At 38.2% G+C, this 26,678-nt stretch overlaps 1 protein-coding gene across 3 annotated transcripts in view; it reads right to left on the bottom strand.

Moving 5' to 3' along the window:
* The window catches only part of SERTAD2 (SERTA domain containing 2), a 142,482-nt gene extending 117,050 nt beyond the window's left edge, over positions 1-25,432 (bottom strand). For 2 of the 3 annotated variants that reach the window (XM_058182556.1, XM_058182548.1), the window contains exon 1: positions 24,909-25,424. The gene's annotated coding sequence lies outside the window, so the exon portion shown is untranslated. Of the gene's footprint in view, positions 1-19,127; positions 19,769-24,908 lie in introns of those variants that run through there. The other variant, XR_009155038.1, reaches the window with a different exon arrangement.
* Between the last annotated feature and the right edge of the window lie 1,246 nt (positions 25,433-26,678).

Here is a 26,678-nt window from a genome sequence, read left to right as displayed (position 1 = left end):
ATTAATAGGAAGATCATATCTTACATTCATTACGCCCCCCCCCCCAAAAAATCTTGCTCCAAATCAATTCCTGTTCACTTGACTCTCAAATCACTCAGTATCCCTCTATTACTAATCTGCAAATTTCTCCCCCAAGTTCAACTTTCCCATCCTCTCAAATTCATAATCTGCGTATTGATCAGATGCTCATATTCCTACATCCAAATCTCTTTCATCTTTCCTCACATGTCATCCATCCAAAACCAGAGGTGGTATTTAGCAGGTTCTGCTGAATACGTGGAGAACCAGTACCAGAAATTTTTAGTAGTTCAGAGAACCGGTAAATACCACCTCTAACTGGCCCCACCACCACCTATTCTCTGCCTCCCGAGTCCCAGCTAATCAGGAGGAAATGAGGATTTTGCAGTAACCTTCCCCTGGAGTGGGGAAGGAGTGGAGATTTTAAAGTATCCTTCCCCTGGAATGGGGTGGGAATAGAGATTTTACAGTATCCTTCCCCTGCCACACCCACCAAGCCACACCCACCAAGCCATGCTATGCCTACCAAGCCACGCCCACAGAACCGATAGCAAAAAAAAAGTTTGAATCCCACTACTGTTCAAAACTATACAGTATCTCTACAGCAGTATTTTGGAAAATTAAAATAGTAGTTATCTGGAGTTTAAGCTGTTGAAAGCATCCAAATATTTTTTTTAAGAGAGAGAATTAAAGAAATGTATTAGCAGCAGCCAGAGAGGCTCATGGGCCTCACTATGGAACTCCATGGGTAAGGGGTTTATCACCTCAGTGAGAATTAGACATTAAATACAATCTTACAGCCCTTATAACTGTACTTTCTAGCTTCCTATTGTGGTTCTTTCGTTGCTTAAAGGAATAAATATTTGATATTAAGCCTGCTGTCTGTGCCTCTGCATGTTACAATAAGTTAGATTTATAACCACCAAAGATGAAAAGGCAACTACTAACCCAAAATGTAGCTGCTTTCTGCTTTATTTCTAGCTTTCAGTTCCTCATTTTCTTCCATAACTGACGTGGAAAAACATGTAGGCCACATTAGTTGTTATTTTTAACCACCCTTCTGTTTCCAAGAGGTAAGATAGAAATCTGCTGCACAGAACTACATTCATGCATATGTGAAGGGAGAAACTCAAAAGTGTACTTTTCCTCACCAATTTTAAGGTATTACGGAATAAGAATAGAAATGAATGCATCAGTGTTTGGTGAAGGATTAATTAAATTTCAAAAACTTCCATTAGGTCATGCACAAAAAAGGCTCGGTTGTTTAAATAGGTCTCTATACAGAATTTCATTTTCCCAGAATCAGAATAATAAATATCCACCGTGTACATCCATAATAGCTGAATCCATAGATTCTCACTTATGTATAGTTGCAACACCGAAGGTCCCTGGGGCAAGGGATAGGGAATTCTGTGAGTTGGAAGTTCACAGGTTGTAATGGGGCCATAGTTGTCAACCTCTGCCCTAAAAGACTGTCAATTGTAAAATGAAACAATTACTTGTCTCAAAGGACATCACAGGATAACTTTGGGAAACCAGAAATTCCTAAAATCCGCTGCTTCTGCTGAGACTTTCATATATTAGTTACCAGCTCATAGACCACTTTTACAAACATAGCACGGAGGAAAAAAACCCTAATTTCAGCCACTGAGAGGGTCTTTGGGGGGGGAGGGTTCGTGTGGAAGCATTCAGTGCCCCCCTTTATTCACATTTGGGGAAATTATTTAGGAAGTCCCAAACAGCAGTCAAATTAGTTATAAAAAATTAACTGATAATAATAAGCTCCTATGGATTGTGTCATAATATACACATTTAAACATATATTTATTCTATGTATCTATTCTATTTCAACACTGCCCTACCCCAGACCATGTCTTAAACATAATGGATAAAAAGTTCACTTTATTAGATGCGTGATGTATTATCATAAATTGCAAGTATATGTATACACTTGATCTTAGCCAAAAGGCCAAGAAGCGATGGAAGTATATGTGTATTTAGCAAATCTGCAAAAGCGTGCTTATAATAAACAAGCCAGAATTGGTAACATCAAATCTTTTCCCCAGACCTACAGGAATGCAAAGGCATTGCACAATCATTTAGGCTTATTCAGTTCACACTTGTAACATTAAAGAATGTTTAATGTTAAACATTAAGATAAGGTTTGCTTAACAAATACTGTGGTGCTTAAAAGTTTGTGAAGACTTTGTTTAACTGGATTCTCTTTATCAAGTTTTAGGACTTGTGTTGAGAGGCATGAAATCTGTATTATCAATACCACTGCTTTGTAAATGCTCATAATTAAGCATTAATGTACTTGTCATTTTATATACATTTGATGTTCACTCTTCATATGAGCACAAATACATATGTGTATATATTCTCTGCAATTTAGGATGATGTATCAATGCATATGCTGAAGTAGCTATAATACCTTTTTACCTAAAAATACTCAAATATTAAATGGCTGCTTATAAACTACTTCACAGGACTGTCATTAGATATACTATCTAAGATACAAGGGTATATCAAATAAAGATACTAAATATTAAAAGAAACACACAAGACAAAATATGGGATACTCTACAATAGAGACATCTATGTAGCCCTGGTGCCAAAATTCATTTTTATTTTACCACTAAAGCTAAGGGAAAAAAATCACAAGAAAACTTCTTAAAAATTTTATTTATAATTCTATGTTTTGCTTACCATGTATCAAAATAAAGTACAACCTAAGCATTTGTCTTACCTCTAAGACAATGCAATAGTCAGAAATGACAGAAATCTTAGCATTGGATTTAGTGTCACTTGTAATTTAGTTCTTTCTTTCTCAATTGTAAGGCCTTATTTTATTTTCCTTAAAAGCAAGTATCTTACCATGATTATCACAAATTTTCAATTATTTCAACACATACAGTACATTTTAGTTATTTGCACTAAATCATACGGGCCAGCGCTGTAAATTTCAGTTTTAAGAATATCAGGCCTACCAGGTCTGTGTTGCCCAAATCCAGAGAGCCACTAGATAGCAGCAAAGATATGCATAAATAGCCCTCTGATCTAAAGGTTGCCTGGATTTTTTTTTCCCAGCCAAAATCTTTTAAGTCTGCAAAGATGTACAAGTACACTAATGACATGACTACTCTTCTTAGCTTGTTAGATAAAAGCTACTGTACATAGCAGATCTGTGCTTTTCCAAATGGAAATCAATGTCCACTCGATCTATGCAAAAATGTTGGAGGGGAAGATACCTCCTTCAAGACTGTCTTGGTATCAGAAGCTATAAAAATATTGCCTCAACTGAACCAAAAACATTGCATGTATTTAATATTTTAGTAGCAACAGTCAGATTTGTTTATGACATCTGCCTCAGTTGCTCAAGACGTGTGCAGGAAGATGTTCTCTTTTGATTGTTTGGTTGGCTGGTCTTTGTTTTGTTTTGTAGTTTGCTTAAAATGTGTTTACAGGTAAGGAGAACTGATTCTACAATGTTATTCCTTCCAGGCATTTTTCTCCTACCTTCAGTAAACTCAATCCTGGAAACAAGTTGACTTGGAGAGAAATCTATGTGAAGAAAAAAATAGGGTGGAGTTTATATCGCTCAATCTTGCCCAGGTTTTTTTAAAGAAACTTGAGCCCTTTTATAAATTAATGACCATTAGAAACATGAACAACAAACATGGCTGCTGTCATTAATACGGCTGTGAAGTGGTAAATACTAGCCATAACTGAACTACTTAAAGCTACTGAGAGGGGGCAATTATGATCTAGAACTCAAAAAAGAGGGATCATTCATTCACAGCCAAAAACAGGGTATGATGTTTTTCAGGCCACAGAATAACTTAGTTAAAAAAATATTTTCCAGAACTTCTGAATAAAAGGCCTAAGCTCTATTGGTACAAAACTGATTGTGTTCGAATCTCTTTTTTATTTTTTTTCTGCCCTTGGTCTCCCATGGAACCTCATCTTGTTCTAGGAGAACCTTAGATTTCCTCAGAACACAGTCTGAAATCAAACAAGTCTTTTCCCACTCCTTAGCTAAGTTTATAAATTGAAGACACTGTTTGTGTTTCATAATAAATATTCTAATCTTGTTTCTGGCATGGCATAAATCCAGCAAAACCATTAGAAGAAGAAACCAGACAAACCACCAGTACATGTTTTGGTATAAGCGCATGCATATACCCGCACACAAACACTCAAGACAAGCAACATCACAAAAGAAGCACGCTTCCTACTTCCACCATAGTATGGAATCCTATTTAGAATTCCTTATCTTCGTAGTTCTCAGAACCTTTGACAAAAAGAAATAGGTATTATTAGCATTACAAGATATACTGATTTTCCAAGATACTCCAGAGATACTAGGATCTTTCAGACCTACAGAGAAAATGAATTTACCCATACTTCCAAAGTGGTTAGTCACTCTTGGGCAAAACTGATAAGATAGTGGTCTTCACATCTGTATAAACCCTGGGCAGTTGTAAACATTTCCAAAATGCAGATGGCATCACAGCCGATCTTGCAACTAAATGCAGCAGGTAAAACTGCCCTCATATGTCTGTTCCTTTGACACCACAGTATAAGCATCCTTGACAAAATACCTGACTTGGGACACTGAGTATCTTTTAAAGCAGCAGTCACCAACTGGTGGTCCATGGACCAATGGTGGTCCCCGAGAAAATTTTGATGGTGCGCAGAAAAATTATTTGCATTTTTTATATTGCACTAAATCAGGGGTGCACCTGGGACGGATACATGCAATGAACGCTTGTGTTGCTGCAGAGAGTCTCCCCCTTCTGGGCCTTTTTGTGTGAGTCGGAAGGAGGCAGAGATTCCGACTCAGGGTCTGCTTCAGACTCCAGGTGTGGGGCTTTGGGCAAAGGCTGGGGAGAAGTGCCGCTGGTGTGAAGATCCAGAGGGCCTAATTCCAGTGGGACTGCATCATGGCCTGGAACTGGCTGACCATCTCAGCCCGCTAAGCCTTCAGGCGCCAGTACCTGGCCTTGTACTCCCACAGGTCTTCCCTCTGCTTGGAAAGCCTATGCTCATAGTCCTCAGTGAGGGGCTTCTGCTGAGCCTCCTTCTCAGTCAGATCCAATTTGAACTGAGCCAGCTGTTTTGCCATCTTTCTCGTGATGGCTGCTTAGCTCCAATAACTGCTTCCTGCTGGGGCCCTAAGGAGCCCAGGCAGGCAGGCGAGGAGTAGCTGGGAGGGGAGGGGCGAGTAGAGGCCGGCAAGGCGCTCCTCAACATGAGTGACATCAAGTTGGCCATGTCCACCCAGTCACATGACCACCTAGCCACACCCACCCAGCCGGTCATTAGACAGATCATATTAGTGGTCCATGGGATTTTAAATTATGAATTTAGTGGTCCCTGAGGTCCAAAAGGTTGGTGACTCCTGTTTTAAAGGGCTTTTGAAAAATCTTTGATTATCAAATGAAATCCATCTGCTTTTTAATTAGCATTTTTCTAGCCCCATCTGGCTAGAATCTAAATCAAAAAGGCAAGAAGAGGGGCACAATACAATTGACTAAAACATGTTGGATTCATTTGTGACTCAAATTCTACTTCTAGAGGTTGTATAAAAATAGGCAACTGGATTAATCCCCAAACCATGGGTCAGTTCACTACAGGTTACTGCACTGTACAAACACAACCAGAAGAGATAAAATGTGTTTTTTATTCCATTGTGATTTTTATCACTTCTTCTGACCATTTGAAAAATTTATATATTGGAACTCTTCAGATGCCTCCTGTATTCTACAGGTAGTCCTTGATTTATAATCTTTCGCTCACTGACTGTTCAAAGTCATAACAATACTGAAAAAAATGACTTATGACTGCTTTTCACACTTACTGTTGTAGCATCCCTGTGGTCCCCATTATTAAATTTCAGATGCTTGGCAACTGGTTCTTATTTATGACAGTTGAAGTGTCCCAGGGGGCCCTTTTGCGACCTTCTAACAAGCAAAGTCAATGGGGTAACCAAATTCACTTTACAATCAGGTTACTAATTTAACAACTGGAGTGATTTCACTTAACAAATGTGGCAAGATAGATCGTAAAATGCGACAAAACGCACTTAAAAACTGTCTCATTTAGCAACAGACATTTGGGACTCAACTGTGGTCGTAAGTCAAGGAATACCTGTATTTTGCCTTCCTTTTTAATTACTATATTTCTAAGTGTGGTTGACTAAGTCCCCACACAAGAATGTCTCTATCCTTGATGGCTAAAAGGATATGTCCTTTTAAGTTCTGTTCTGGAACAACCTCTACCTCTGGACAAAGAAAGACTCTGAGCTGCAGACTGAAACACACAATGCCAACAATAATCTAACGTACAAAAGATTGCAGTGAAGGTTCAGTTTTATTTTGTGTGTACTCAAGGCAAGCCTGCCTGATTTCCTTCAATGTGGTCTGTTTCTGAGGCCCAATCTCCGTTTTAGATGATTTACTCACTAGTTCTTTGTTTACACTTCCTCTTTTGAGGCCTAATCTTTTTTCTTTCAGCCTCAAAGCATATTTCTTTGCTGTGATATCTTTTGGGTGCCAATTTCTGTTCTAGACTGTGGTTCGGTAACATGTCTCAGAGGAACAAAGCTTTTCCAGATCGAAAATCAAATAGAGACATAAATTGGATTTGGGTCCTTCAGATTTCATTTTTATTTAGCATATGGCAAATACATGGACTTATAGTAGTTCAAATGTTAATGTCCAGTCCACCTAGCCATTCAAGGCCAGGGTGGTCTATGTTGAAAAAATCAGACATTGCACAAGTGTAAGTTCTTGATGGACATTCAGACACAATATGGTGGATATTTTGTCGAGGAGCACCACAGTCACACTGAGGGGTAAACACAAGATCCCACTTAAACAATGAGTCCTGGCAGACACCATGCTGGGTACGGATCCTGTTCAGAGTTGACTAATACTGTCGCGGAAGATCAAAACCTGCCACCTTTTGTGTAGGGTCATCTATGTAATGCCTGTATCTGGGCATTCAGCAGCCCATTTGGCTTTCCACTGTGTGTTGATGTCAAAATTGTTAGACAGTAGTTGAGCGAGTGCCAGAGAGGACTTCTTGGATTTAAACCTGCCAATTAATAGATGAGGAAGATCAGTGTGCACAGGAAGAAATGGGTTTCTCATAATTTTGTTGTACTCCTTCACTAAACTCCTTCAGAGAAAGATACAGATAGTCTCTGACTTAAGACTGGTTGCTTGGAAGTGTTCAAAGTTCCAATAAACCTCTGTGGGATATGTGTGTGTCTGTGTGTCTGTGTCTGTGTGTGTGATGAACTGGATTAAGTTCCAATGGTACCCTTCCCCACAGTCAATTGATCACACTTCAGGCACTCAACTATCAAGCTGCATTTTATGGTCATTTGCAGCAGTGATGGGTTTCTACCGGTTCACGCTGGTTTGGGCGAACCAGTAGTGGTGGCCGGGGGAGGCTCTGCCCACCCGCCCAGACATTATCACGGATGTTCTGTGCATGCGCAGAAGTGCTGAGCAAAATGAGTGTGCGCACGCCGAGTGCTCAGAGTTCTGAACTGGTAGCAAAGGTAAGTAGAACCCACTACTGATTTGCAGCATCTCGCAATCACATTACCATGCTATATGATGGTTTTGTTAAAACTGGCATTTACTTCCAGTTTTTGACAAAGCTACACCAAAGCGAACAACTGTTTTGCTTAACAACTGCCAGAAAAAATATAAAATCAGGTCTGTCGGGTGACTGGTCTGCTTTCTGTCCATTATGAGTTATGACTTTGACAGGCAGACTTCTTGTAGAAAATACAATACAAAGCCTCCACAGGGGGAGACCTAGCAGGTAAGTATCTCTTTGACAGTAGCTTGAGAATTTCAGAAGATTTTCTTCCTATTTATCAAGGTGTTTATATGTACCTTCTCTAATTTTCTCGTACACTGACTCTCCACAAGGAGGTCCAGTCCAGCCTCCACCTTTCCTACCTGCTCATTCCAGTTCAATATCATTAGCCTGGAACTCTGGTCTTCCCATTAGAAGAAAAGTAGAGATGGTTTTTTAAAAAGTCCCTTCATCCCAGTTATGTCAAAGTGTGCAAAACTGGCCAGCCTCACAAGGCAGTTGTGACACAGAAACTGCCCTTGTGTGCAAGAACGTTTCTGTAACTCTAGCTCAAGTCTGATAGAAGAAATTCCAGAAAAACAAGAAAACAGAACACTATCCCATATTCTATTGTTTCTCCAGTGTTTAGGTGTACATGCATAGGTTTCTCTGTAGCATGCAAACAACAACCAAACACAGTCAGTCATTACAGTAATCAGTATGGCATCCAAACATGAATCCTAAAAAATGTTGTGTCTCAGGTATATGACAAAGATTGGTACAGGGAAGAGAAGGAGACAGGCTGTCCAAGAAGGATCTCAAGTTCCCTAGAAATGTAAGAGCTGAGAGCAAGTGAATCATCTGCATCTGATTAGGAATGCCCACATAAGACCAACCATATGGCCATGAACTGGTGTATTTTTTAAAAAATACAGTGCGACAGTTGCTATGGGATTACATATGGCTGGTCCTAACATGAGGTAAAATGAAACAGCTGTTTTTAAGGCAGCCAATCTGGAGAATCATGAAAAGATGGCGATATAATTTAGTACTGTGTTTTTCACTCTTAAGGAGGGAAATGTGGAGATTTGTCAATGACTAGACTAAGCTTAGGTGTGACACATGGGGGAGGTCCATTTGCTATTCGGCTTCAGTAGGTTAGAAGTAGGCAAGGAATAAATAGATCTCTACGCTCTTAATCTATGATACAATCTGATGTCTTTATGGTAGTTTAATGCTGTGGTATGAGTTCATAATATTTCAAAGCATAGCAGCACTATGCCATATTATATGGATAATTTTAGAGAGCCAGTGTGGTATGCTGGACTAGGAGTAGGAAGACCCACATTCCAGTCCTGCCTTTGGCTTGGAAGCTAGCTGAGTGATGTTTGACCAATCAGTCCAAGTAAGTGTCAGGCTTTGTCCCAAGCTATAAAAAATACAAAATCCTTCATCACAACATGTATTGATGGCTTTGCTGTAAGAACTAGGCGAGCATTGTGCAAAAGCAAGCCAAGTCTGGAACCAGGTAGGATAAATACTAAGAAAAAACAAGAGCACTTATAGCTTTGCTGAGACTGTGCAAGGCATGAAGAAAAGCATGAATCTCTGAAGCAGTATTCCTCAACTTGGGACCTTTCCGAAGAATTGCCTTTTAACTCCTATAATCCCAAATTGGGCATGCTGGCTTCTGAGACTTTAAGCACTGAAGCCCAGCTCATCTAGAAGGCACCAGGACACAGAAGGCTTCAGCAAAAGAAAAAGAATAAACAACTAATCCACCAGGCAGGAAAGCACCTAGCTATCTTTCAAAGCAAGGGGAAAGAATCTGTAGGTGGGATGTTGGCAGGACATTGTGGCGTTCTGGTTATAAGGGAAAATGGACGGCCTCAGAAGCCAGAAAAGAATAGAATAGAATAGAATAGAATAGGATTTTATTGGCCAAGTGTGATTGGACACACAAGGAATTTGTCTTGGTGCATATGCTCTCAGTGTACATAAAAGAAAAGATACGTTCATCAAGGTACAACATTTACAACACAATTGATGATCAATATATCAATATAAATCATAAGGATTGCCAGCAACAGGTATAAGTCCCCACCAATTCAAGAAGAAATACTGCAAGCTATCTTTGAAATTCTTATTCTGGAGCAGGAGCTGGCCCAATAGTTACCAGTTATTTCCCAAAGCCACTACCAGTTCGGCCAAACCGGGGGCAAACCGGTAGAAATCCACCACTGCTGCAAATGACCATAAATTGCAGCTTGATAGTTGAATGCCTGGGGAGACGACTTCCGGTGTCCAGTGGCAACGGTCGTCTGGAGGCTTCTCCTGCCTCCAGTGCCCGAATCCGGCCGCCGCCGAGGCCCCCAGGGGCCAGGTGTTCCGAAAAGGACGCCTGCCGCACGGACGGCTCGCCAGGGGTCTCCCAGCCGACATACAGGACTGGGGGGACCGATGCTGGCGCGTCCTAGGCTCGGCGGGGCTTGGAGGCCACAGGCCACGGCCATTACTTTGGTCGTCGCCTGGGCCGCTGTGCCCGGTGACACCGGGGCTTTGGAATTATAACTGCAGCAGCCTGGTGGTGAACAGGGAACGGAGAAGAATTGAGGAATGGAGAAGGGAAGGGGATATCGGTAAACGCGAGTGGAGTGCTCCGGAGTGCGGGGGGGTTTTTCTCCCCTGCGGTTGGAAGGAGCACGAGTCATTCTGGAGAGAGGAGAACTTAAAATAAGAAGATTACCGGTTTTGTGGAGCTCTGGAGAGAAGAGGTGATGGAGAAATTTAGGAGGGAGGGTTTGAGGCCCCCCCTCCCTCTGGGGAACAGTGGTGGAGCCCAGCTTCCGCCTTCACTATGAGAATCTTGATGACATCACTTCCCTTCGGCTTCCTGGTTGACTAACTGTACTCTGGACTCGTTGCTCCTGTGAGTGCCCCCTGGTGGATCCGGAGGAAATTACAAGGATACTGTGCTTGCCTGAGGATTTTGAAATTTTTTTTTTAAATGGCAAAAGGTCAGAGACCAACTGCTGGAGAGATGGAGAGAATTCTGGAAAAGTTATCCAATATGGACAAGAAACTGGATGATTTGCAAAGAGGCCAAACGGAAATAAGAGCAGAAATTGTGACTATCCAAAAGGATTTAAAGGATACTCAACAAGTCTCAGCAGAAAACAAGCAGAAAGTGGAAGGTCTGGAGGGTGAGATGCGGCAGTGCAGAAAAGAGAGGAGACGACAGGCAATGCTGTGCTTGGACTACAGATGGATAAAATGTCTTATTTCCTTAGGTTTCAAAATTTGGAAGAAGTGGACCAAGAAGATTTGAGAGATGTTGTGACTAAATTGTTGGGAGAATTTCTTGGGAGAGGTGTTGATTTCATGAATTGGGATGTGGATCGAGTTTATAGAGTTAATTCACAATATGCACGCACGCATGCAGTTCCCAGAGAGGTTCATGTCAAATTTGTGAGAAGAGAGACGAGAGATGAAATTCTTAGAAAACATAGGAGTGGGGCACTGACTTATAGGGGCAGGGAGATAGCCATTCTGAGGCAGATTCCCAGACAGGTACGTGAAATGAGAAAGAAATATTACTTTTTGTCAAGCAAATTGTACCAGAAGGGAGTAGGCTTCAGATGGCTGATGCCAGAGGGATTGATGATTTTCCGGGAGGGCATTACGAAAAAATTAGTACAATTGCGGAGGCTACGGCCTCGTGGAGGAACACAAAGCCCTCCTGGAATTAGATGACCCAGGAATTGAAGAAGGGAGGTTATAGACCATGGGCGGAGGCGGCTGCCGCTGTTGCGCCCTGAGTTGGGTCAGGCTGAACCCAGAGTTCTGAGATCCAAAACTAGGAAGTGACAAAGATATTTGGTATTGTGTTGGTTTTCCTTATTCTCTTTTGTATGATATTCTGTTTATTCTTGACCCTTCTTTATTGCGTATGTAAGATTTGTAAACTTAGCTACTTCGTGTCACCTGCTTGCCATATGGCTGTTGTATGTGTTTAAAATTTGAGCAAAATTCTTATCTTGTATAAGAAAAATGAAAATTTACCATACCTGATATGTATTTGTATAAACCTTTTTTGACCAATAAAAACTTTTTGAACAGATAGTTGAATGCCTGAAGTGTTATCAATTGACTGTGGGGAGGGGTACCATTGGAACTTAATCCAGATCATCACACACACAAACACACACACACACCACAGAGATTTATTGGAACTTTGAATACTTCCAAGCAACCAGTCTTAAGTTAGAGACTTAAGTCTTTGGGCGACAAGCCATGCCCTTGCACATGAAACAGACATCAGCCTCCTCTCAATATAAACAAAGCAATTTAGAGAGCCTTGCTTAAAAAGAAACATTATGGAAATCTGTTCCTTTAAAGCCTTATGGTTATAGGAGTAGCATGCTGCTGGAGATGGAAAGGCAATGCTAGAGAGAAGCAGCTTCATGATTTTGTTAAGTTTTCACTGCAGGCACCGCAGGCAATGTTGAGAATGAAGTGGAACTTATTTGTTTATTTTTTAAAGCCCTCTCTGTATTTGGGGGGCCTGTTTCTAAGCCCTTTGTAGCCTTATGGGACAGCCATAACTCCAACATTAAAAGTTTTGTCTATTGCACATCAGTCTCATTTAATAAGAACAAACTGCAAGATTTGTTTTAATCTTTTTTTTAAAAAAAAGCTGTGGAGACAAAAGAGAGATTGTGCTGGGAAAAAGAAATTGGCGATACTTTCCTCTCGCGTTGAAAGCATGAAATAAAAGAGTACACATCCACTATAAAAAACACTCTGGAGTGTACCACACCCCAACCAGCAATCCTTCTGAAATGTCAACATCAACTGTATTATTAATTTTCCAAGTTGCTGACCTTTACTTTTGCATGTATCACCAAATGGGCAATGTGAGGAGTTTCTGTCCTCACATGCATACAAGTTTGGTAGGCCTCATCAGAAACAAAGCTCATTTGAAACAAGCACCATGTTCCTCTTTACAGAGTTACTGACAGTTTCCTAATTTTTCTAAAACTAATACATGCTAATCAGTTTCCCAGCTGCATCTCAGAAAACAATCCCATTCAGGATTGTTGATATTACAACCCAGGATTAAATGCTAACCAAAATGGCACCCAATGAGATTGCAACTAAAACAGAGCAACACAATTTGGCATCACTTACTTATTCCACTCCTTAAAACTGTTATTCTATGGTACAGATAGTCCTCGACTCACAACAGTTTGTTTAGTGACTGTTTGAAGTTATGGGGGCACTGAAAAAAAAAAGACTTATGACTGTTTTTCATCCTTACAAACATTGCACAATCCTTATGGTCACATGATCAAAATTCAGATACTTGGCAATTGACTCATATTTATGACAGCTGCTGTATCCTGGAGTAATGTCAGCACATTTTGTGACCTTCTGACAAGCAATGTCAACGGGGAAGCCAGATTCACTTAACAACCGTGTTACTAAAAACTGCAGTGATTCACTTAACAACTGTGGCAAGAAAGGTCATAAAATGGGGCAAAATTCACTTAACTGTCTTGCTTAGCAACATAAATTTTGGGCTCAATTGTGCTCGTAAATCGAGGACTACCTGTGCTAGATTTTTACCTAGAAGACAAGAAAAAAAGAAAATAATGGTCCAGGGGAAGTGTTATTAAAGATGTTATATCTACTCTTACTAGTGTTAAAGTTTTATTTGTGTACCACAAAGGCATGTAAGGGGTGATTGTATTGCATTAGAATCTTTGTGATATCAAATCAAAAGTAGTGAAACCAAATACTATACATGTGGCAATAACATTGAATCCCTTGTAAATAAAGAGGTGGGCATTTATTTAAAAATAATAAAATACAGGAGAAAAATATATGAAATACAACCAAGGAAATGTCAGTAATTCATTAAAAAAAACTTCCGGGGACAGAATTCCAGCATTTTATTGACTTTCAAAACATAATATCTAGAGTTGCTTTAGGTGGGATGGGCCACTATATAAATTTTATTAATAAATAAATAATTTACTAAGCTCACAAGCATTATACTTTAAACTATATAATGCCCAGAGTTCTTTTCTAAAAATCTTAATTTGCCTGCCATTCCAGCCAGCTTACTTTCTTTTTATCTTACCAACTAGATGAATGAGTGAAGAGATCTGAAACAAGGCAATACTGTAAGAGCGATGGAAATGATGTGCTTTTGCTGAAAACATATACACAAAGAATAAGCAAAAACTTTACTCTAAGCCTAAGGGCTTCCCGTGTTTCTCCCCCCCAAAGTAGCAGCTGAATTTCTTCAATGTTTTTGCAAATTCCATTCCCATGAAATTAAAAATATTTCAAGCTTGGCCTTTTTTTAATCTTTCATTTTGTAAAAGGTAATAGACTTTGAATCTTTCTAATTCAGAACTTACATGAACAAAAGTAAATTTAGGTATGTTTTGAGTATGTTGGAAGTCTGTAAAGTTTTAAGTATCATTTATTTCACATGGATTTAACAGTATTTTAAGAAAGATTATACATTGATCCTTTTTTGAAAAAATAAGAAGCAGATGTGACTCTTCAGTTGAGCCAGTTTGAAATACATGAAATCTGTATCTCAACTATTTGCACAAGTATACATATATAGAAGGAAATCCCACCCCCACCACAATTTCAGAAATGCTATTACTCATTTCATAATTGTTCCTTCTCCTCCAGTATTGATCAGCAGGAAATGTTTTTAAAAGGTGCTTTTAAAAAAAAAGTGATCTGTGCTGAAAGGTTCATCAAAGTTCCCACATGTATGCATTTTGTTTACTCCATCAGCCATTAAGATCCAGAAAGTCCCTAAAGGTCATTTAGTTTGTACAATTAATGTTAATACTAAATCATCTCCATCGGTGACACAAAGCTAGCAATGAACGCTCTTCAGCCAAGTGAGAGGAAACATAAAGCAAATTTCCTTCCTTCTGGGATCTCCAAAAAGAATTAAAAGATGCAAACAGTAATCAAGAGGAGTCTGTTAGCACATTTTCAGATCAACAATTTTTTTTATACAAAGGCATAAGCTTTTGTGCATTATAGCTTATTTCATCGGATGTATGAAGTCGTGGAACTGATGTGGGATTTGACTGGGATAAGATGAGAGTGGGGGGGAAGAAAGGTTATGCAAATTCAGATTACATGCAATTACAGATTACAATGTCTACTGATAATATGTTATTATGTTTTTTTTAAAAAAACCATTAGTACTGTATGTCTTTTAGGACCTGAAACTTTTTGATGGGAATTCAGCAGTATAATACAATGAAATCTCATCATTCCAAAAGAACCACCTTGGAACCTCTAATCAAGTGCCCTGAGAGGTTAGTATTATAATATTACTTTGTCTTTTTTTCTAAGTCCTGATATCAAACGTGTGCCCATTTAATTTAATTTTTTTTAAAAAAATATTTTGCATTAACTTGGCCTATTTCTTCACTCCACACATCTGATGAAGTGAGCTACAGTTCGGGAAAGTTTATGCCTTCTAGTAAGGATTCTCATTTACATAAGTTTTTAATTAAAAGTTTTACAAAGAACATAAAAACTAACACCAAATAATCAAAAGAAAAAATAGGAGAGAAAAAAGATAGAAAAAATACAAAAGCGCAGAAAGAAGATGCTTCTGATTTCCTTTACAGCAAATATACATAACTAAAATTACACAATTATCTCATACTCTATGATTACAACTGAAAGAGCACGCTCTTCTATTATCCTGTTTTTTTCCTAATCATCATAAAATTATGTGCATTTTTTTTCAATTTTTTGTAAAAAGTCTACAAGCGGATTCCAGATATTGTCTTTTTTCTAAGCAAAGAAGTTAGTAATTTAGCTATCTTTGCAAGTTCATCATCTTCACCAACCATTCTTCTGTTGTGAGAACTATTGTTCTATTGCTGAACATTTCCACTTTCGAGCATCCTGCAACTGTCAAATATAAAAACAAAGTTCCAATATTTTTTTCTAGTTGTCTATCCAATTGTCATCCCCCCCCCAAAAAAAAGTCTCGGGGTTGAATTATATCTTTAAAATCTTCTGAATTACAAATTACAAATATATTTGTAATATATTTTGTATGTATCCAAATTTTTTTAGCTTTTTACATGTCCACCAGGCATGATAAAATGTCCCTCTATGTTGTTCACATTTCCAGCAAAGATTCAAAGCACCTTTATACATAATACATAATTTATTCCATGACAAATACCAACAATACATCATTTAATAAAAATTATCTTTAGGAATAGATAATACGTACATTTCAATCCTTTCAACCACATATTTTACCACTGGTCTATTTATATATTATAGCCAAAGGTTTTAACCTATTTTACCATACATTCTTTGACTTTTATTCTTTTTGTGTTGCTTATTGTAACAAAACATTATATAATTTAGTAATAACATGTCCATTGTTAGTACATAATTCTTTTTCAAACTCAGTCTTATTCTCATCTATAAAATGTTTCTTGGGCTGAAAGATACAAAGGTGTTTTCAGGCAAAATCTAAATTTATACTTGCTCCATAATCTAAGAATAGCTTGCTTGATATAATGATTTTTAAAATCTAAGTTTACCTTAAGTTTATCATTCCAAAAATATCCCATACCATCCAACTCTCAAGTTGTAACCTTTTAAATTCAATAACCTTCTATCTCTTAACAAGATCCACTATTTCATCCAAACCAAACAACAGGCAACAAAATACAATTAACTATATATTTTATTTTATATTATCTTTCAATAAAGATTTTTGGCTACCACAGCCGAACACAGCTTGTACTCCAATGCATACATTAATATAAACCCACTGCAGCAAAACTCCCTATTAGAGTCTTAAACTGCCGTTTTGACAATTGTGGTTTATGAATTAGACTTTTAGGTATGGTTTACTAAGTAAGTTATATATCTAAGTTCTTATGCTTGTATTAAACCATTAACATGGTTTATGGATGAATGACAGTCAGGTGAACGAGTGAATATGTGCTGACATTTTGCTAGCCATGCTACTAACTTCTTCAGGTTTATTATTTCTCTGGCTTTATTATGTGTATTACCTGAACCCAGACAGGGGATCTTATTGAATCCAATCATTGTGATTTATGCCACAAATTATTAAAAAAAATGGTTGGTTAGTACGATTTATGAACCAAGTCATTTTTCAAGAGCCAGGTTTTCTATAGAAACAAGCAACATTATCTCTCGAGTTATGTATATTACTGAGAATACTACAACAGAAAAACACCAGGTCTGGTTGCTATCAACCTTGCTTCCAATGCATAAATTAAATTCCAGTCTGACGTAATAGTTTTAAAAATTATCCATTGAATAACTATATCTAAATAAATAATAACAGACCTGTAAAGAAAAGTCAAGTATAATTCCAGTCCTTCAAATTTATTTGACTCATTTGTTTTCTTTTTGAAAAGATTTGTTTTCACAAAGTGTTTTTCATATTGCTGCTTGCCAGTATGAAAAGTTGCTCTAAAATTTTAGGAGCTTGTGCCACAAGGGTGCTGCAGCTGGTTGTGGAAAGAATTGTTACAATTCTAGTGTAATGTTTCTAAATTCAAAATGGACTAATAGATCTAAGCCATTGATCTGGTTATATCATTTGAATATTCCAGTTTTTCAATGATTAAGTGTCTAAGGCTAGACTTGCGTTCAGGAAGACACAATCTCATCTTAGAATATTCTCTAGAGATCAAATTCTTCATAAAAGTGACCACATCTCTTCAGAATTTTTCTAATTGTTAATCTAGATTTCAAATTCTTCATTGGAAATATAGGGAAGCCTTTATAAAACTAAGGAAAGCAAAGATGAACAACAGGCAGCTCTCCCAATGATGTAGCTAGCAACAATTCTAGTCAAGATACTTTCCAATAAGGGATGATGGGAAGTGAAGTTTAGCAATATCTGGCAGGACATATTTATCTACTTCTGACCTAAGCTGCCAGTTCTGTTAATTGTAGAAGAATGGCTAGTCCGGTTATGAGAATATGCTTTAATGTAGAGAATAACTTCATATCCAAAAAACCAATCTGAATTCTAACTGGAAACCATTCCTGGGCTACAACTTAATACATTAAATTGTACCAGAAGCCAAAATGGGTTTTTCTACATTTAAAGTTTACTTTTCATTTCTATTGATCTAATTTATTATAATGTATAATTTTAGTGATTTGTGCTTTGTTAACTAGGCATCCTTAGTTTAAAGCATAGCAATGATTTTATTTTTTTCTTTATATAAAAAATTTATATAATTTTTTTAATAAATTACTGATATATTGAAAAACGGTAATCCCCATAACACTTTAGATTCTCTGTTTGCGTATTTGTAAAGGCTAATCATACTTTAGCCTTTTATTATTTTTAAGTATACTTCATCATTTACATTCTCCCTTTAGATTAAAAAAATATAAAAATAGGGGGGAGGATCTGTAGTTTTTCCACATTTCCTTCTTCACTGACCTCTTTATTATGTCCATTTATTACATCTTCTTTAGGATAGAATCCCAGAATAATGGCATTTATATATATCATTAGAATAATGGTAGTCTTGTCCTAATGACTGAAAGAGGTGAATTCTCAGGATAATATCCTAGTTATGTTTTTTGCCACAAAGCTAGTTTCTTATTTTGGTTTTGTCTCAATTGTTGTGGCCACTTTAGAATACAGGAAATAAATAAATAAGCCGGACTCTCTTTTTTCTGCCCCAATATGCTTCCATTTCCACTGCATTATCTATTTTATTGGCCTCTATGGACTGAATTTTATGGAATACTTTATACTATGTGTTATTTTTACCATTCTAAAAACTCTGATGTCATATAGGGTGGAAACATACTTTGAAGATGGCTAAAAGCTATTAGAAAAAATAATATCCAAGCACAGCAATAGAAATCAAAGTTTTTTTTTAATCAAATTACACTTCCATACATCAACACATTGTTAAAATATTTCTTAAATCAAGAATAAATTTCAATTTTCTTTACATGCTTTCTTGAAAAACATGGGTTTAATGTACTGGTATATCCTTGCCATTTGAACTTAGCCGCCTAGACAAACTTTTGTTGGGAAGAAATTCTATAAAAAGATACTCCCTTTAAAATATATCCAGTTTATTACTTACATCATCAATCCTAACTTCATGTTTTTTCCACCTGCTTACAGATATATATTGGAATATAACTATCAGGGGAAATTTCTCCCCAACAGCTCAAGATTCCAAATTCCAAATTAATTAGGAATTGGTGGAGGTAGAAACTATAAACCACATTCTAACTCAGCTCAGGTTTTGGGTTGGTTTTCAAGCATAACCCTAGAAGTTTCTAACCTATTGTATAACAGTAGTTACATCCAGTAATCTGCCTCTAAGAATGGCTAGGATTGATGTATCATTTGAGGCTGATAAGCAACATCGCTGGGAATTAAGGAGATTTTCTTGATCCAAGCACAGCAATAGAAATCAAAGTTTTTTTTTAATCAAATTACACTTCCATACATCAACACATTGTTAAAATATTTCTTAAATCAAGAATAAATTTCAATTTTCTTTACATGCTTTCTTGAAAAACATGGTTTTAATGTACTGGTATATCCTTGCCATTTGAACTTAGCCGCCTAGACAAACTTTTGTTGGGAAGAAATTCTATAAAAAGATACTCCCTTTAAAATATATCCAGTCTATTACTTACATCATCAATCCTAACTTCATGTTTTTTCCACCTGCTTACAGATATATATTGGAATATAACTATCAGGGGAAATTTCTCCCCAACAGCTCAAGATTCCAAATTCCAAATTAATTAGGAATTGGTGGAGGTAGAAACTATAAACCACATTCTAACTCAGCTCAGGTTTTGGGTTGGTTTTCAAGCATAACCCTAGAAGTTTCTAACCTATTGTATAACAGTAGTTACATCCAGTAATCTGCCTCTAAGAATGGCTAGGATTGATGTATCATTTGAGGCTGATAAGCAACATCGCTGGGAATTAAGGAGATTTTCTTGATCCAAAGCACACCTCCACTGCAACCTATCCAGGAATACACAACATTTCCAAGCCGAGAGCTGCCCTCACTCTGACTGCCATGCTTGGAGCCACATTCTGAAACAAACAAGACAAAAACTGAATTTGGTTTCATTTTTACTTAACTAGCGTTAAATTAAATTAATTAAGTCATTAATAGGATTACTTCCTAATCATGTATTTAATCATTTTTCCCTACTGGCACATTAAAAATTACAGCTTATTTTGGGAGGGCCACTTGAGGTCACCCTCAAGCCTTTGGGGGTTGCCTGCAGCTTCGGGTGTTCGGGTAATCCATCTCTTTCTTTAGTCCACCCAATCCTAAACAGAACACAAACATAATTGATTCATCTACCAAACAAACAGATTAGATCATTTTCATTTGCCCTGAACTAAACTATTCTCAGTCAGTCTAATATGAATCCATTTAAACTTTCATAGTAACACTGATTCAGATGCAGGGGGGAAAAATAATTGGACTGCCTCTACCATATACACGTTTCTTTTGCTTCATATAAAATCACTAGTATCTGATGGATCATTGTCATCCAATAATTCATATCATATGAAAAGGAAATATGCTACTATGCAATTTGTGCTAGTATAATTCATTTGAATCAAAGGTTTGGAGATACGCTAAGACTTCTCACCAAAACTTCTTGAACGTATACTTGCCCAAACCTCTTTTTTGTCATCATTTTCGCCTTTATAATCACATTATGCTTTTGTTCTAATTGTGCATCCTCTCCTACTTACTTCTATACCAACAATAGCTTACTGTTAATATGAGGTCAAAACATCCATTAACATATTGTCCTTATCCAATACGAAAAGAAAAAGACTAAAAATAGTTAGACATTACATCATATTGAAGCTGGGTTAGCTCTAGACCAGCTTTTAACCTAGGCAAATCTACTGTGTTCAATATAACAAAGAATATAATAAAATCTGTAGAGCTGTGATGTACATTACTTTTCTCTACCATAATAACATTAGAAATGCAGCTGTAGAAAATATGGAAAATGTGTTTTCAGTGCTAAGAGAAGATCAGACTAGGAAGAAAATGTGTTTGAGTACTGAAGTCCTCCAGAATAAAGAAGGTCCTGAAAATGTTTGTATACATTTATCAATGTACTTGGACTACTAAATTAGACCCCATACACCACAACCACCTTTTTGCTACTCTTTTTGTGAGGTTTTAGGGGCATCTAACTCTAACCTAAGTGGATTAGAGATTTGGAGATATTAAATATGGCACAACGTGATTTGTGAATTGTGCCATCCTTTTTCATGGAGATCTCAGAATTCTTTTAGAAATGATTATTTCTGCATATGTGGAGAGGATGTTCAATAAATGTTATCAGTTTAAGAAAACAGCAAAATGTAAAAAAAAATCAGTAAACTCTAGACATCTTATTACTGATCGTGTATTATCCTTGGTCAAGTAGAGGTCATTTGCTCAAGTAGAATTGCCATAAAGCAAAACCTTTAGCTCCTTTCAAGCTAGACAACAGTATAGTACTTGCAGGATACCATAGTCAAAGGACACTGAAAGCACTTTAGATATGTAGGAGATTCAATCACACTCTTATCTCTGTCATACACTTATCTTTATCTCTAGGCAGTTCTTTCAGGGAAATCAAGGTAGTTTCCGTTGCATTCCACTAGCACAGGGTCAGGTTATTTAGATTCTTGATCCATTTAATTCAAAAGTCCCCAACATTGCCTAACCATTACAAACCAGATATCCATGCCCAGGAACAGACCATTTAAAAGCAGTCTCAGTGTTTTCTTAGTCATACAACTTTCTCACAGGAATTTTTACAGGTTTGGGAAATGCTCATTCGCAAATACAAATATATACTACTCTGTGGATAATTATTGTTTACCACAAATAATAAAACCAGACCAATTAACAGCAAATATGCTATTAGTGAATTAATCCAAAGGATTATACAAATACAAAACATGGAGAACTAAGCCTCACACACAGCTTCCATTTTTACAACATCTAGACCAGGGGTCGCCAATCTTTTGAACCTCAGGGACCACTAAATTCATAATTTTAAATCCCGTGGACCACTAATATGAATTTTTTAAAAAGATAAATAGTATTTAGTGCAATATAAAAAATGCAAATAATTTTTCTATGGACCACCAAAATTTTCTTGCAGACCACCAGTTGGTGATTACTGATCTAGACCACTTAGAACTTAGGAGACCTACAGCCAATTTTGTGTAATTGTTACACTAGAAACCAAGAAACAGTACATTTTAGTCCTGCCTTAGCCATGAAGCCTTAGATCAGTCCCTCTCCCTCAGCCCTTGGAATCAGGCAGTGGCAAACCACTTCTAAAAAATGTTGCCAAGAAAACTACAGTTGCCAGGAATCAAAAATGGACTCAAAAGAGGGCTGACATATGCATGCGCACACACAACTGCTTACCATAAAATTACACTATTAACATTTGACAATAAAGTGATGGTTTATTAACAGTGTTTATATTTGATAATAAACTAATGTTTTCCTGCTTTAAAAAAGACATTAAAATAGTTTGTGTTATACTCCCAAAGTGTTATTTTATCAATTCTTCAAAATAAATAAATAATAACTGTTTAAAATATTACCTCTGATTTCCCTAGTGGTATTTTCATGCCCTCAAATAAATAAAAGTAAAATTATGCCCCTAATTGCAAAATTGTTGTCCATGTCTAAGGCACCTGATGACCTATCATCCTATCATATTTAACTAATGCACCTCTGAATACATTCGTTGGCCATGACCTGTAGTAGAAGGCAATTCTTATTAAGCGATCTACAACTCAAGTGGCATCCAAATTGGGAGTCCATGTCTGATGCTTCACCTGTAAAACACTGCAAAACACTTGTTCACATTCCTCCAAGCTCTGAGTCTCTTAATAGTGTAAGCCAGACATAAAAGACCTGCTCTTCTAAATGCCATTGTGTGTGTGCTGTACAGATGGGAGATTCTTTTTGTTGCCAGCAGAGCCACTGAATACACCTTCAAATGGCCGCTAGCCTATTTTCATTCATATTTATTCTGAGTTTCCTGCCAACATTGCTCAACCAGTCAGCCCTGCTGCTTCACTGGCAGCAAACAGTTCTCCGAAATACCAGGAAAATACATGGGCTCTTGCACAGAAGAGAAGGGCTTGGAAAGCAGGCTGTCAACTACCTGAATTAGTTCCCCATTCCAAAGACCAATAACAATTTTAACAAAATACACAGCTGGGTTGGCTAAAATCTGGCAGCAATTTAGAAAGTATCCATATCAAAGCCAATTTAGGAGGCACACCATCTCAGAAAAAAAGCCACAGAAACCAAACTTCTTCATCAGACTGAAGAAACGTTCTTGAAATTTGCACAGTCCAAAAACAATACAAAACAACACAGAGTACCAAATCCAAAAGAAGAAAAGCCATATGTTATGGGCCTGTTTCTATGAAGCATTTTATTTTTCTTAAGAATAGACATAAAAACCATGGCAATTCTTACATATTAGGATTCCAGGTCCTAGACTCTTAAAACAAAGAAATCTAATAATGCTATTCTATATTGTTAAATTCACAAAGCTTGGAAGCAACCATAAAGGAAATAATATGTTAAAAAGAGGGAGGGGTTGCTAAATCGGTACAAAGGAAAAGTTAAATGGGGAAAAGTATGCCAAGATTTCACCTTATAGCAGTATCCATTGGAATATTAGCTATTTCTTGAACAGGCCCATACTCACAACCTTTCTAGTTAGAATTATATCTTTAAGGAAGTACAGCCTAGAATTCATTTTTAACCCAGGCATGCATTTGGTAACCTAATTCTTAAATATTAAATGGGTTATTGCTACCTATCGTAGGTAACTCACATCCCCTGTAATGGTCCACTCCCACTAGCTAGAACAATAAACTGAAGTGCATTAAGACCCTTTACAGGCAAAATGTATTAACAAAGGATAATCATAATACACTATTTAGCACCATGTCACATCATCCTTTGTACACAGAGTTATAGACAGTGTCTATTCAGCATAACATTAAATACAAAATTTTAAATTACAACATGAAAATGTGACTTTGGTGCCAGTGTTAACTGACAGTTTATGACATACCAGTCCGGCACTTATTTTATCCAAGATCCTTAACTTTGGCCTTTTAGTAGCTTAAAAAAACATTGAATGAAGAATGAAGGAACTGTGAGATAAAAGTTATTGATTACTAACAGCTTCAAGAATTATATCCAAGGTCCATCAGATACAAATTGTTTGCCACAATGCCCAAATAAATGCTTTTAGAAAGCTCATAAGTAGAACATGAGGCGAACAGCAATTTCTTATTAAAGCTCCCCAGCAACTGGTGGTTACTGGTAGACTGCTTCAAAATTTGGAGGATCTATTCATTATAATTTGTAATCGTCTAAGAAGTTCTTAATGTTTAAACTAAAAAGTTAATAATAGTTTTAAGTATATTTTTGCGTATTTCAAAATGTAGTCGTTCTTGCTACCTAACAGCTATTCACTTTTCTTGTGGGCCCACAGTAGATAACCACAATGCACACTAAAAGCAGATGGTACGATTCTATCCTTAAGTATCAGCATAAAAACATTTTGTACCTGAATGGATACTACAAAATGTGTCATTCTTTTTAACATATAACATATGTTCTTTTTAACATACATCATCAAGCTGCTCCACAAATTAATACTACGGTAGGTAGGTATGTATGAACCATATTTTTCTACCCGAAAGTTGCAATGAATCTTTTTGAAATAAGTCTCTGTGTCATCCATGAGCCTAAGTATGGTTGGAGTTACAGTTCACATATAGACATATACAGTGTTTACAGTGAATATCGACCATTTCATACTGATAATGATCAGTGTTCAATATTATTATGAAGGAGATGGGGATAGAGTCATTGTCAGCCAAGATAAGGAAGAAACAGAAGTAAAAGGGGAGTGGTATTAAGGAAAAAAATGTATTTCTTCTTAAGTTTTAAAAAAATTAAATTGATTTAACTTTCAGAAAAGTTAGTAATAATCTAGAAAAAAATTAACAGGCAGTGTATTAAAAAAAACCTCGCAGAATAAAGCTTAAAAGCTCACCTTTCTCTTTTACGTTATATTTATATCATATAAATTCCAAATAGAGCACCCCTTTAAACAAATGCTTTAAAAAACACCATTATTTATTCTCTTGTACTCACCCTTTGCAGGAGAATTCAACGATCCAAATTCATAAGCGCAGAGGGGAAAGGGGGGGGGGACGAACTAAAAGATTAAAAAGGGGGTGGAAGGAACAAGGAAACAGGGTAAGGGGGAGAACAGGAAAAAGAAGATAAGACAACGGGGGGGGGACTTAAACAGCGGGGCAGGAACGTGATAAGAAGACGGGAAGGGGCGATCCACGCTGCTAAGGACTAATGTATAAGACGGCCGAGGGATTCAAGCGGCTTCTGCTCTATCCCATCACTTTGCTGTAGCCTCTGCCAAACAGGGAGGCTGGCTGGGAGGGAAGTTGGTACTGCAGCTGGAAAGAAGGATGTGACACCGTAACAAGTACAACCAGCTAGCCAGGAGGAGGAGGAGGAAGAAGAGGAGAGACCTTGAGGAGCCGAAGCAGCCCGTGCCCTGGGAGGGCGGAGGCAAGAGAAGCAGGAGGAGCCCCGTGCTCTGGGAGCAGAAGCGGAGACGGCGGCAGCGCTAACACCGCATGCCCGCCTGCACAAGGCATTTAATGGGATTGATGGGTTGTGCAGTCAGTGACTCACAGACTTTTGAGTTAAGACACAGGAGGAGGTGGAGAGGGAACCCCGCCCACCGCTCTCCAGGGGCCCTATGTCAAAGCCAACTGGCGCGGAGTGACGGCCCTACCCACCAATGCCTAGGCCGCTCTTTGCTCAAAGACCGGGGGAGGGGGGGTTTCCCCTGCCCCTTTTCGCTCTATGAGTCTTCTGAGGACACTGCTGCGGAACGGCGGGGCAGGAGGGGGGGTTGAAAAAGAAGAGAGGGTTGGAGACGCTGGCCAGGGAGAGCAGCGGGGGAGGGATTCTCTCCCTCCCCTTTTTCTATCCCTGGTTTGTCCAAAGTGGGCCAATCCCAGTAGCATTCGTTTGATAGACAAGATAGGGCCGCCCAATCACAGAAGCAGGAGAAACGAGGGCTGCCCCTATGTTTCTCAGTGTGTGTGTGTGTGTATTTGGTTGTGTTCCCCTCCACGTCCCTCTGGGCTGATCCGGCTCCCTTGGGCTGGCCTGGGAGACCCTCTGGGTATTGACGAGGGGACGGGGCAAGAATCCGTTATGGTTCCCGTATTGCTTCTTCTCTGCTCTATGGGAAGGCGTATACAAGTATACATCAGGAGTGGAAAATCCAAGGGTGCTTTCCCTGAGCGGCTTCTTTCGACCAGCGAGCCCAGGCGTAGCGTAGCTTTTTGGCTGAGGCTTCTCGCTCGGAAGGCATCCCGAGCCAACCCCAACGCGGTCTCGGGGGCTGCCCTAGAGTGGCGAGCGGAGGCGCCCCGCAACTGGCAACACGCCCACCTGCCCCGCTGCAGAACCGATTCCTTTGGACGGCTGTCACCTTGCAAGTGGGCACGCGAGACCGCACGCATCAGAGCCACGGCTGGGTTAACTATGATTTATTACCGAATGGACAGTGGGTTAGGGTAACAACGTATTCCAGTCATAACCCAGGTTGTTGGGAAGGGTCCGTACGAGAACCCAAACGGAAAACGGACCAACCAATGTATTATGCCTTAACGCGATGTGTGAAGCGAATCAATAAACTCAAAGGGTGGGTGGGTGGGGTAGAAAGCATTCTGCCCAAACGGCGTCGGTTTTTAGCCTAATAATATCTGGCAACATTTCAGAACAGGCCTCTAGACTGCCTTCAGTGTGCTTAAATCTTAAGCAATCTTAAGTATGAAATCTATGGGTGTACAACCTTTCGGCTTGCCTAGGCCACACTGAGTGAAG

This window comes from Ahaetulla prasina, chromosome 1, assembly GCF_028640845.1.
Source record: "Ahaetulla prasina isolate Xishuangbanna chromosome 1, ASM2864084v1, whole genome shotgun sequence".
Taxonomy (NCBI): Eukaryota; Metazoa; Chordata; class Lepidosauria; order Squamata; family Colubridae; genus Ahaetulla; species Ahaetulla prasina.
Note: the sequence above shows the minus strand (reverse complement) of the source record. Positions and strands in the feature narration are given on the sequence as shown.